The following is a 13,340-nucleotide window of genomic DNA, read 5'->3' as shown; positions in this document are numbered from 1 at the left end:
CATCAGTGTAAAGATGCCAATATTTGGAAAGTTAGGGAGATACATTGGAAAGATCATTGAATTTGATGTCAGAAGATGTGTTTAAATGAATGTGTTCTTAAAAGAATCATTCTAGGATTTAGTTTCTTCATCTGTAAAATGGAACTAAAAATACCTGTCCTGAATTATTTTGTAATAAGACTGTAATATTTATTCTGTGCTATGGAATTTTATCCCTTCCTTTATTACAAAAAGTATTCATCCTAAAGTGAGATCACTAAGATTGGATACTGTCTAGATGAAACTTTGTAGACAATATTAGTCAAAAGTTGTCTTTCTGCCTATTATGTTACCAAATTAAATTCCATCTGGGGTTTCTTTATTAGGTACCTCATTTATAATATAGGGCTTCCTTTCAAGTTAAATACTTATTTGCTAAAATGCCTCCTACATGCAAAATATTCTTCTAGGTATTAGGTTTAAACAAACACTATTATATCTCCCAAGATTATATTCTATTCAATTCCATTCATTCATATCAACAACCTTAAGGATCAATTATGTGTAAGGTATTGTTGATACAAATACAGAAATTTTAAAAAAATTAATAAGAAGAGCTATCCCACCTAAAGATACAATCAAGTAAACTAATAAATAGATACAATAATGTAAGTAAAAAGAATCATTTTCTTTATAATTCAACCTCTTGTCATGACCTTCTTTGGCAGTAAAGCCTATGAAATTTCTTTCAAAAACAATGTTTTTAATGCATAAAATATATTGGATTACAAAAGAAAACAATTATATTGAAATATAATTATCAAAAAATATATTTAAGTGAGTAAAGCATATCTGATTTTAAGTGGATTTAATTTTTAAACCATTTAAATTTTCTCTAACCTAAATATTTTCATGTCTCATTTTTTTTAAAAAAGGTAACATTTACTTTCAAAACACATTAATAAAGACTCATTAAACAAGTCTAACATATGCCTCACAATTCTGAGAGATTTGAAGTTTTCTTTATCAAATCAAATATACAAATCCTAAATCTCACACTCACACACACACACATATTAAATTATGACAAAAGATCCTTTATCCTCTGTGTTAAGAATCTCTAGATTAGGTACAATGTATGTGCTGGACCTCTAGCAAAGACCCGAGTTTAAATTCTACTTTAGATACTTCCTGTATGTTTCTGGGCAAATCACTTAATTCCTTCCCCAATTAAAATGGCAATAGTACTAGCACCTATTTCTCAAGATTGTTATCATTATCATGATTCTAAAATTCTAAGAACTTATGATTAACATTCATAACTTGCTTTAATATAACACATGAATAACAATCTTGTAAAATAGGACAAATATTATTACCTCCATTTCACAGAAAAAGGAAACTAATGACTTATCCAAGATACTACAACAAATAAGGTAAGAAGAAAGGATCTGAACCCAGCAGCCACATCTTTTACATTTAAGGTCAGTACTTTTCCATACTATACAATCTTTTGAAAGTAGCTGATTTCATAAATATTTGTAAATAAGTTATTACCCCCTTCCAGATTTAGGGATTGGTTTACAATCCTCTTGAAAATGTTTCCTTCCCTTCATTGTCATATTTAACTGCTAACTACTCTAGAATAGGATTTTAAAAGCTGTTTAAATCCCTATGATCAGTATTGAGCAAATGGAATTGGGGGAGGGGAGAGAAGAAGAAAGATACTAAGATTCTAATTTATGTCCCAACAAAATAAATCTAAACTCCCCACCCTTTCTTTTCCTTTGAGGGGTAATCATAATAACATGTATTAGTGTATTTGAAAATCATTGTGATGCTCATTTATGAGAATCTGAAGTTCTGATGGAGGCCTGATGATTTCAGTCATTCTGAAATCCAGACCATTTGTGTTAGGTAGTTAAGCAGGTATACAGGGATCATGTACGCATTACAGGAAAACAAAGTCCATATGAAAACACCAAATGGTTGAGATTTGAGAAAGCCATTAGAATATTTCTTCTTTTAGCACTGCTTAGATTGGCCCTTTTGTTTAGCTGTTTGGACAAATGTGTCATCCCATTGCATCATTTCCCAATTCTTAGTGTCTGAACTTTTCCTCAGCCATATGGTTTTGGGAAAATAGCATCCTTCCAGATGAAAACCAAAGTGCTCATATCTGGCAAATGCTCTTACTTGCATAGTAAATGCAGTTCAACCCTTCATGAAAAGACATCTTTTTAATAGACTTCACAATGAGCTTTTTTTTCCCCCATTTCCTAAATGTGTTTCATTGTTTTGTGTTACATTTTATTTCCATCCAATGATAAAGTGACACTTTACTATTTAAGGCTCAGTGCCACAGGTTAGAGTCACTGAAGTGACTCATATTGGATTTGTTCCCTGAAAGTTTTTGCCAGTGATGTAGATGAGTTTCTTCACTGTGAGACCACTTAAGGGGATTGTTCTGCATTAGCCACCACTTCAGAGTTAAGTTTCTTGCCAGAAAAGGTCTACTAGATCCAAATAATTCCTCAAATGGGATGAAAATGGAGAGTAAATAAAATAAGTCATATGATATAATGGAATGAGTACTGGATTTGAAGCCCAGTGACCCAACTAGAAATTTAATATCTGTCATTTAATCTCTCAAGATCTGTCTTGGCTTTCTCACCTTGATGGCCAAGATCCCAACTCTTATACTGTGGATTGTGACCCCAGAGAGGGCTTTGTAACTGAATGTGGGAGTTGTGAAATTATGATTTATCATTAGTAAATATTTGATTTGTATACCTGTTTTATATACCTATATTCTCTGAGTCACATAAAAATTTTTCAGGCAAAAAAAGAGTCATGAATGAAAAAAGTTTAAGAAGCCCTGACCTGGTTGACTTGTCAGATTATTTCTGTCTCTAAATCTATGATCCAGTTAAGAAAAAAAGATTATATTTAAAGAAGATTAATTTAAGGACTAAAGAATTATGAAATCTTAGAGTAGGAAATTAGGGGTCATCTAGTCTAATCCTTTATCATTTTGAGAGGATTATAAATTCCCACATAACAATATTTCAGACAATGTTTTACATTTTATTTAAAAGTACTCCTTTCTCAAAGCAGAACTTTTATAGCTTCTCAAGACAATTCATCCCATTTTCAGATCACCATATTTCTTCTAATTCTGCCCTATAAAATATGTATTACTCTGACTAATGATGCACTGATGTACAAAGATACAAGAAGTAAATGAAGAAAAAAAAATTATGTTCAGCAACTCCTGAAAAAACAGGTGTGTAAAAGATATTAGCCTCACTCTCTGTGGCTACTAATGGCAAAACTGGAGTGATATATAGAAGCTACTGGGAGACAGATTTCAAAATGAGGAACTTCCTAAAAATTAGAATAGGGATGCTTAACCCAGGATCCAAGGATAGACTTTCATAGGTTATACGAACTTGAATAGGGGAAAATCCTTTTACTTTTTTCCCCAACCTTTAAGTAAAATATAACATTTCCATCAATTATTTTGAAACGTGATTCAGAATTTTTTAAAAAAATGAATCAAAATCACCAGATTGCTAAAGGGATCCATGATGTCAAAAAAAAAAAAAAAAAAAAGAATTTCAGAACCCCTGAATTAGAGCATCCCAAAATGCAATCAGCTGTCTCAAGAAATAGTAGGTCACCTATTAGAGAGTAGATTTAAAGAGAACCTCAGAAATCACCTGCTGAGAGACCTTATCAGTGTGTATTCCATTGTGGTGTGACATGAATAACATTAAACTTAAACTAGGAGTTTGGAAACACTGTGTTGTTTTTTTGTTTGTTTTGTTTTGTTGAGATCCTGTTCCTCCACTAACTGGCAGTGTGACCTTGGCCAAATCACTTAAACTTGTGAAGATCAAATGAGATAATTATAGGACTTTGTAAACTTTGAAGTGCTATATAAATGCAATCATCATCATCTATGATCCTATAAGAACTCTCCCAGATCTAATTTTATGAGAGCCAATAGATCATTCTCAAAGTAATTACTTCCAGTTGATTTACAGTCTAAAAAAAAAAAAGCAGAAATCACAAATAATGATAGGTTCTTAAAGCAGCAATGGCAGCTATGAAAAAGGGAAGGATAAAAAGGAAGAAGGAAAGACAAGAGGAAGAAAGGTAGGAAATAGGTATTTATTTAAACATCTACTATGTGCCAGAAATTGTACTATATGCTTTACTAATGCTATCTCATTTCATTCTGGGAGATAGGTATTATTAATCTCATTTTACACTTTAGGAGACTGAGACAAAAGAGAAGTGAAATGATTTGCCTAGAATCACATATCTGGAAAGAAGGCCAGATTAAATTCCAGTTTTCCTGACACCAAGCTCAACCTTTATCCACTGAACCTGTGAGACCTCTCTCTGGATCAGCAAGAGTTCTTGGGGTGGAAGAGGAAGAAGAGGAGTAGGGAAGTGAGGGGTGAAAGAGAGAATTTTAGTGTAATAAACTTAACATGAACCAACAAGGATCTTAGGCTATATTAATGAAATTGTAATTTTCAAAGCAAGAGAGGCAATAGTCATCTTGTACTCAACTGTGGTCAATTTGTCTATATAGTATTGTGTTTAGGTGCAATGCTATATTTCTTAGTATAATATTTTAAGAGGGAAAGGCATAATCAAAAACTTATCCAAAGAAGGACAATCAAGATGGTGAGGAAACCTAAAAATATTTCATGACAATCACATGAAAGACTTAAAATGTTTAACCCGGAGAAGATTTAAGGAACACATAATACCTGACTTCAAACATTTGAAGTGATGTCATCAGGAACAAGGATTAGACTTGTTCTTCTTGGTTCCAGAGGCAAATGCAGATTTTAGTTCAAAGTAAGGATAACATACTCAAAATCACAACTGTCCAAAAGTGAAATAAGCTTCCCTGGAGGAAGCGGTAAGTGAAAAAGTTCAAATGGAGTTGAAATGATCACTTGCCAGGGACGTTACACAGGAAATTCCTGATTAGATATGAATTGGATCAAATAAAATAATTTCTAATTATGAGACTTTTTGATGATTTTATGACTTATTTATCCCTCGTAGTCGATAAATTGACAACGCTTGTCAATTCTACTTCTACAACATCTTTCACATCCCTCCTGTTCTCTTGACCTTTTTCAGGCCTACATAACTTCCCATCTGGAATGTGACAATAGTCTCCTAATTGGCTTCTATGCTTCCAGTCTCTCACTTCTTCAATCTCATTTTCCTAAATGATATGACTGACAATTAAATTACTCCCCCACTCAAAAAGCTTTAGTGACTTTCTATTGCCTCTGAGACAAAATGTAAATAAATATAAATATAAAATAAATACAATTAGATAATTTCTCATCTTCTCCAGACTCTTTTTTCTAGACTTATTTTACATTATTCATACTTTCTTACTCTAGGTAACAACCAAACTGAGCTACTTATGGTTGAATTAAATTAAATTGCCTAAAGTCTAACAATATGGAAATCCTTTAATTCCAATTCCAAGACACTTCACAGGTGCTAAATATGAAATATGGGGTCACTTAAGAGGGATGCTTCAGAAATATTGGAATGACTCCCTCCACCCAATCCTTTCCTGCCAGTTTGTGGATATCTAAAATTCCACAATTACTGTCTGACATTTAAAGATTTACAAAGCATTTTATGTAGAAAAGATTTATTTCTTTAAATTGAGGTTTAATCTTTGGCTAAAATGTAAATATCCCTGGAAAATATTGCAGTTTAGTGTTAATGAGTTTCAGATCCCTTTTCTCAAGGTTGGTTTTGCTGAAGAAAGGTGCAGAGTTTAGGGCACTATGTTTTTTGACAATGAAAAGAGGGTGCCCCTAAAGAAGGAAAGAAGAAGCTAAGGGTACAGAGGCTGAAATAGAGACTGAAGGCACAAACACTTAAAGGTATAGCTGATTTAACTGTCGAGAACAACATTTACTTTGTAGTGGTGTTCAAAACCAATTCCATAAACCTTTTAAAGTAAATGATACATAGGAAAAATTCACTCTGATAATTCTATGAAGGACGAAAACATTATTCCAGTAGTCTAGGTACCTGGTGAAAATGGACTACACTAAAATGATGCTTATTTGAAGAGATACAAGCACAGAAGAAAATGTTCGTCAAGAGTGAATGGAATGGATAAACTATTAATTTGTATAACTTTGTGTGAATAATTTTTTATAAAATGTGAAACTTGAACTGGCTTTGGCAGAAATGAAAAGGTAAAGTAATGTTAGTATCAATGAACTTAACACACAGTCACATTAGCATATTGATATATGGATTAATGGACAGATAGCTGTATCTCAATAGAATTGGTTTCCTTTGTAATTCTATGTATTTTATGTTATGCACTTAAAACCATTCTGAGAAAGGATCCATAGATTGCACTGCCAAAAGAGATTCATGATACAAGAGATTTAGTACCCCTGAAGTAAATAATAGGGTTTTTAAAAAGGGAAAAAGGGATTTAAAAATCAGCTTCCATTTCATATTTACAAGCTATGATAAATGTCACAATAATATCAGGAAATTGAGCAAATATTTTGCTCTTGTTTATTTTTCTATTCTAGATATTATATTATGTTCTACTTTGGAAATTATAGTAGAAAGGACAGCTACTTCCAATATTTTAGCAAGTATTTATTGAGTGATTACTTTACTTTTAAGGTATGGCATCATGCCCTTCAACCAATATGCATACTGCATGGTCTCTGCCTTTAAATAATTTGCAATTTAATAAGGATCTAATATATGCACAAAAATAGATAATGGAATTGGGGAAACCCACCTAGGGAATTCTAGGCCAGTTCTGATGGGATACATGGGCTCTGGATCAATGCTGAAAGACTTGGAACTTGAGAATAACACACCAATCCCTTGTTCTACCAATGACAAAAAGAGGAGTGGGGATGGATGCATGAAAAAAGGTTTAGCCATGGTAATCTCCCATCTTCTCTCCAGAATATGTGATATGTGATATTTTCTCTGCGACTTCCCATCCCAGAGAAAGAGGAAAGAGAAAGGTTCCTCTTATCTCCCTGTCCCAATACTTACATACACATAGCAGATAAGAGTACTTGTTGCCTATACAAGTCTAAGTATAGGCTATATGTCCTTTGTATCTCTCTTTGGAAGTCTCAGTAATCAAACAGCAATCCTGAGGGAGATATTTCTGCCCTAGGAAGCAACCTTATAGGTTCAGAGTCAGAAGATTCCAAGTCCCTACTTGATGCTTACTACATGGTGGGAATTGTTCCCATCAGCTACTACAATGATTCTCAGAAGAACAGATGACCACAGACATGAGAACATACTCAAGAGCTGCTCTGGCTTATCAGAAGACATAGTAGACATGAAAAAAGTTATTCAGACTCTACAGAGCTGAGATGAAAATGAAATGCCTCTTGAAAGATATCACAAAATGGTCCATGTTTTTAGTACCAACCTCCTAGGACAGTAGAGATTAGACATTATTTTAATGAGTTTTAAATCTTTATCATTTTCACTTTTGAATCAATTGTGTTTTAAAAATTCTTTTACATGGATAAGCACAAAATTTATTTTGTTTTTGTTTTTTTTACTCTGTTTTGGAGAGACCCAAGAGAGGAACCAAATCTGACTCTGTGGTAAAGACATAAAGATACAGAACAATGGGAAAGAATCTAACTCTTTTCTTTTTTAGAGATTCCCACCAATCAGATTATCATGGGAGCATTCAACAATGAAACTAGAAGAAATTTTTATAAAAAATGGGCAGAGTAGCCAGACTAGACAAAGTATAAAAAACAGATATTCATCCTGAAAGGAATACAATTGTATTGATAAGGAACCAAGTCTCATAATATATAAACCCTTGCAAAAAAATCTCAAACCCTGGAATACATAAGAGTCCTGGGTTTAGAAGCAGGAAGTATCTACCTCAGATATTTATGAATGGCAACTAACTATTCACTTCAGCTTCCATTTCCTCATCTGTAAAATGGAAATAATCACACCTGTCACAGAGAGCTGCTATGAAGGTCAAAGGAGATAGCATGTAAAGTGCTTGCCAAAAATCTTAAAGCTGTATAAAAATGCTAGTTATTTGCTTATTATGATGATTAGGAGAGTAGCAAAGAAGCTATCAGGAACGATCAGCCTATATCTTTACTTTCACATCTCCACCAATGATTATGAAAATAATCTCTAGAACTCCAATTCTCTCTCTTAAGTCCTGGAAGGCAATGTCAGGGATGCAACATGATGTGAGAATCATAGGATTTAGATCCAGCTAGGATCTACAAACCTTTTAAAAACCACCTACCTTATTGGCTTACAAAATTGAAAATTAAGGTTAAAATATAGCTTAGGTTAGAAGGTTGTTGATGTTCAGTTGCATTGTATTCTTTGTGATTTGGAGTTTTCTCAGCAAAGATACTAAAGTGGTTTGCAATTTCCTTCTCCAACTCATTTTACAAATGAGGAAACTGAGGCAGATGGGGTTAAGTGACTTGTCGAGGGTCACACAGTTAGTAAGTGATAGAGGATAGAAGATAGACAAGCTTAAAGGTCCAGATTCAAGTCTTACAACTGACACCCCCTTGGAACATATTGAACCATGTAATTAAGAAGTTTGGACAAGAAAGCATGTCACATAGAGCACTGGTTCTGGAGTTAAGAGGACCTGAGTTAAAATTCAGACTCAGACACTTAACATTTACTAGTTGTGTGATCCTAAGCAAATCTTTTAACCCCTGTTGCCTTAAAAAAAATAAATAAATAAACAAATAAAAAGCACATCACAATAAACCCCAGTATTTAGGGACATCAAAGTTATCTGATTTAAACAAGTTATTGTTCTTTCAACTTTGTCTGATCTAGGACCTATGATCAATCAAACTCTTGAGAGACTTCCTAGCCTTCTCTTAATAATATCCTCCTTCACTACCATTGTCCTAGAGACAATGGTACCAGGGAAAGACCTTTCTTTGTAGGTTAAGGAACTACCTTATTGCCTTTACTGTTTATGGGCTTTCATGACTACTTCAATAACAAAAGGGAAGAAGCCAAGTAAATTCAGGTCCCATCTGTGTGCTGTACTCAGAAACTAACAAGACAACTCCCTTGGCTCCAAAATGGATGCAAAAGCAGAAGTGAGCTTTATAAAAAGAGACCAGGAGGACTCAAAAGGAAAGCAGACCCAGGCAACAGAGTCATGAAGTAATTGCTTATCTCTTATTGCTCCAACATGCTACTGCAGAAAACTTCCTATTTCTATCTTGCACAATAGGTATTTGCTTCATGGAGCAGATACCTAATGCAATTCTTACAGAGAAAACAAGATTTAATTGCTGTCATTTAACAGGACACAAAAAGTGGGAAAGAATGAAAGCAAAAGACAGCTAAAATCCTAAACTCCAACTGCTTCCTTTCCTCACCTGAATGGGAAAGGAACAATTTTATTTTCAAATCTTACTCTATATTTCCCATATTAAAGCCTCTTCAAGAGCAAGCAATAGGTCTTTTTTCCATTAAAATATATACATATTACCCACATATACTATGCCTAGAATACCATTTATAATAAGCACTGGACAAGTAATAAATATGTGTATGCTATTTCACCTTTTCCTCAGTTTCCTCATCAGTAAAAGCAAGGGATTGAGCTAGAGAATTTACATTTAAAGTTCTTTCTAGACTCAAAATTTTGTGAATGAAATTGGGAATAACAGTATCTGAATTTAAATCCTGGCTTTTCCATTTAACTAAGGACTTGGGGATAGTTACTAAATTTTTCTGAGCCTCAGGTTCAACATCTATAAAACAGGGATGCTAAGTAGTATCAGAGGATTGTTGAGATGATCCAGTGAGCTTTCCAGTGAAAATACACCTTCTAACATGAAAAATGCTGTGCTAATATTAACAAGACATTCAAGTCAATTCAAGTCAAGTCAAAACAAAGATTTATTCAACAGCTGCCCTATTTCCCCCCCCCAAAAAAAATTGTATTATGCACTAAGGATACAACACTTAAAATTAAAAAAAAAATCCTAGCATGGTATGACCCTCAAGAGCTTAAAATCTAACAAGGTCAACAGATCTGTCCATAGAAAGGTACGACAGCAGAATATGGCTAAAGTAAAGAAGCAGTTCAGAATGTTCTAATAAAATTTAAGAAGGTTTCACTGAGGAAATCAATTTTTTTCCTTTTTTTTAATAAAATTTTTTTATTTTCAAAATACATGCATAGTCTTCAACATTTACTCTTGCAAAATCTTGTGTTCCAAATTTTTCTTCTCCCTCCTCTAGATGACAAGCAATCCAGTATATGTTAAACATGTGCAATTCTTCTTTATGTATTTCCATAATTATCATGCTGCACAAGAAAAATAAGATTTAAAAAAATCATTTCTTGAGGGAAGAGAACTGCAGTGAGATGAGCACTGAATTTAGAGTCAGTTGGCTTGAGTTTGACAATCCAGCTCTACTATTTATGACTTCTGTGACCTCAGGCATGACTTGATTTCCTTGGAGCCTTATCCTTTTCATCTATAAAATGGGAGGGTGTTAGTTGATTTTAAAGGTACCTTAGAGATCAAATCCTATGGTTTCAGCATGTGGAGATGTGGAAAGAGATTGTTCCAAGAAATAGGAAAGGCAAAAGCAAATGATGTCAAGACAGAATAAGGAAAGATAGTTAATATTTCTGCTTGCCTGGAATGGAATTCCTAAAGGGGAGAATCATGAAATTAGACTTTAAAGGTAAGTTGGAGTGAAATGTATAGACAAAAAAAAAAAAAAAAAAAAAAAAAAAACTGAGTGGATACCCATCATTTGGGGAATGGCTGAGTAAATTACAGTATATGAATGTAATAGAATATTATTATCCTATAAGAAACGATCAAGAGGATGATTTCAGAGAAGCCTGGAGAGATTTACATGAACTGATGCTAAGTGAAGTGAGTAGAACCAGGAGAACATGGTACACAGCAATAACAAGAGTATGTGATGATCAATTCTGATGGACGTTGCTTCTTTCAATAGTAAGGTGATTCAGGCCAATCCCAGTAGACTTGTGATGGAGAGAGCCATCTGCACTCAGAGAGATTATTGTGGGGACTGAAAGTGAATCACAACATAGTAGTTTAATCTTTTTGTTGTTGTTTGATGTTTTTTCTTTCTCATTTTTCCCTTTTTATTCTGATTTTTCTTGTGTAGTATGATAAATATGAAAATATATACAGAAGAATTGCACATGTTTAACATATATTGGATTACTTCCTGTCTAGGGGAGGGAATAGGAGGGAGGGAGAAAAAAAAATTGGAATACAAGGTTTTACAAGGGAGAATGTTGAAAACTATCTATGCATGCGTTTTGAAAATAAAAAACTTTAATAATAAAATAAAAAATAATAATTTAAAAAAGATGTATACCCAATAGTTTAGTGCCATGGTCAGACTTAGGCACTGGGAAAGTTATTTTAGCGTGAATGTGAAGTACATAATGGAAAGAGCAGCTGCTGATGATAGGAAGATCAATTAGGAGGCTCTTAAAATGGTACAGAAAGACATAAGGGCCTGAATGAACCAGGAGAGCAACAGAGTGAATGAAAACAAGGCAATACATTTCAGAGGTAATTCAAAAGAAGCTCTGAGAGGACTGGACAACTGAGGGGATGTAAAGGAGGAGGGGAGAGAGGAAAGAAAGAATCAAAAATGGCTCTAAAGTTAAAAGCTTGGGTGATTGGGAAGGTGGTAGTGTCCTTAATACAGCAAGAGAAGTGCCTAATTAAAAATTATTGTTATAAATATAATTAAGATCAAAGATGTTATGTGAGAGGTCACAACTAATGCTTTCTCCAATAATTAAATGTCCTCTAGGAGCTCCCTAAGCCCCCTAGGATAAAAGCCCACCAAACAAGCAGCACCTAGCGTAGCCTTAGCTCTCCTTTCAGTCCCTACCATAGTTCTTCATGCATGTTGATTTTACTTGAAATGAAATCCCCACCAGCTGTAGGCATCAAGGTAGGGAGGGGAATGTTAACAGCAGGGGGAAGAGGGGGGCGGGGAGGATGGACTGCAAATCAAGCACAAAGAGCACACACTCGATCAGACAGATATGCTACTGCAAGACTTCCCCCAAATGAACTTTACAGAACACACACAAATGCAGCTTTGTGCTGGTCTGAATCAACCCCACAGTGGCTGGTTCAAACAGCTATCAATACTCCATCCATTTCATAGCAGGAGAGAGACACTCTCAGTACACAGTACTGCCCTTTCAAGTTACTGCCTGCGGACAGCCCCCAATTTAAGGACACCTTCAATAACACCCTTTTATCCAATCGCTGTCAAGGCAGATTTACAAATAGCCAAGCTGAAGGACTGCTTTCCCAAGACTTAGACTTTAGAAGACACCCTACTGAAATCAAGATTATTTCTTGGCTGCCCACAACTTTGCAACCCTCAATAATTGCTTCCCATACATAGAGTTTACTTACATGGACTAAAAGGGGGAGAAATCCAGGAGCTGACTCAGGTGTCCCCAAATTCAGAAAATTCGTAACATAAAGAGCAACAGCTGAGGTTCATTCCACTTAAGCAGGTATTACTGGGAGGGCTCTATCAACCCACAAGGTTCCCTTCACAAACTGAATGGAGAATGAAGCGCTTTTGAAAGAAGAGGAAGTCTCGTACTTCCCTAAATTGATTGTTCTTCTTTCTGTTCTTCTCTGATTCCAATACCCCAGGCATAGCTATTCTGGGAAGGCAAGTCCTATCTGTCTCATTCCATTTATTCTAAACACTGCCCAGTATATTCATTCACAGGACACATGTACAAAACAGTGGGCTGCTCTGGTTTCCTGTTTTGGAGGCAAAGGCTCTCTATTTACAGACATGTAAGAAGAGTTCTTCTGCCCAGTTTGCCTATTTTCATCAGATCCAACTGTATGTTTTCAATAAACTACCCCTCCCAGGTTCAGATTATTTTACTGATTTCCCTCCTTTGCTCCCAATTTCTCAAGCATTCAAAATGGGCTACCAAATAATAGAGCTACAAATTGATAAACAAACAAATGGATGTTTGGATTCTAGACTAACGTAACCCTTTTTTTGCCTATCTTTAGTAACACTCACCAAGACATCTTCTAACTATAGATCATATCTTTCACCCACAAGGGCAGGAAAAATGACAAGTGGCAAGTTAAAAATGGACAAAACCTTCCCTTTGAGCATTCCTATAAGAGCTCTCTCATTTCATTTGAGCCCCGCCCTCTTGGCATTCTCATCTGGGTTCTCTGGTTTACACCTTCTTAGGAAAAAAAAAAATAAAACAAACA

At 34.7% G+C, this 13,340-nt stretch overlaps 1 protein-coding gene across 2 annotated transcripts in view; it reads right to left on the bottom strand.

The window, feature by feature from the left end:
• Positions 1–12,672, bottom strand: part of IPCEF1 (interaction protein for cytohesin exchange factors 1) — a 203,894-nt gene extending 191,222 nt beyond the window's left edge. For both annotated transcript variants that reach the window (XM_031937588.1, XM_031937590.1), the window contains exon 1: positions 12,501–12,672. The gene's annotated coding sequence lies outside the window, so the exon portion shown is untranslated. The remainder of the gene's footprint in view (positions 1–12,500) is intronic.
• Between the last annotated feature and the right edge of the window lie 668 nt (positions 12,673–13,340).

This window comes from Sarcophilus harrisii, chromosome 4 (assembly GCF_902635505.1).
Source record: "Sarcophilus harrisii chromosome 4, mSarHar1.11, whole genome shotgun sequence".
Classification (NCBI taxonomy): domain Eukaryota; kingdom Metazoa; phylum Chordata; class Mammalia; order Dasyuromorphia; family Dasyuridae; genus Sarcophilus; species Sarcophilus harrisii.
The sequence above is the reverse complement of the archived record's forward strand: the minus strand, read 5'-3'. Positions and strand labels throughout refer to the sequence as shown.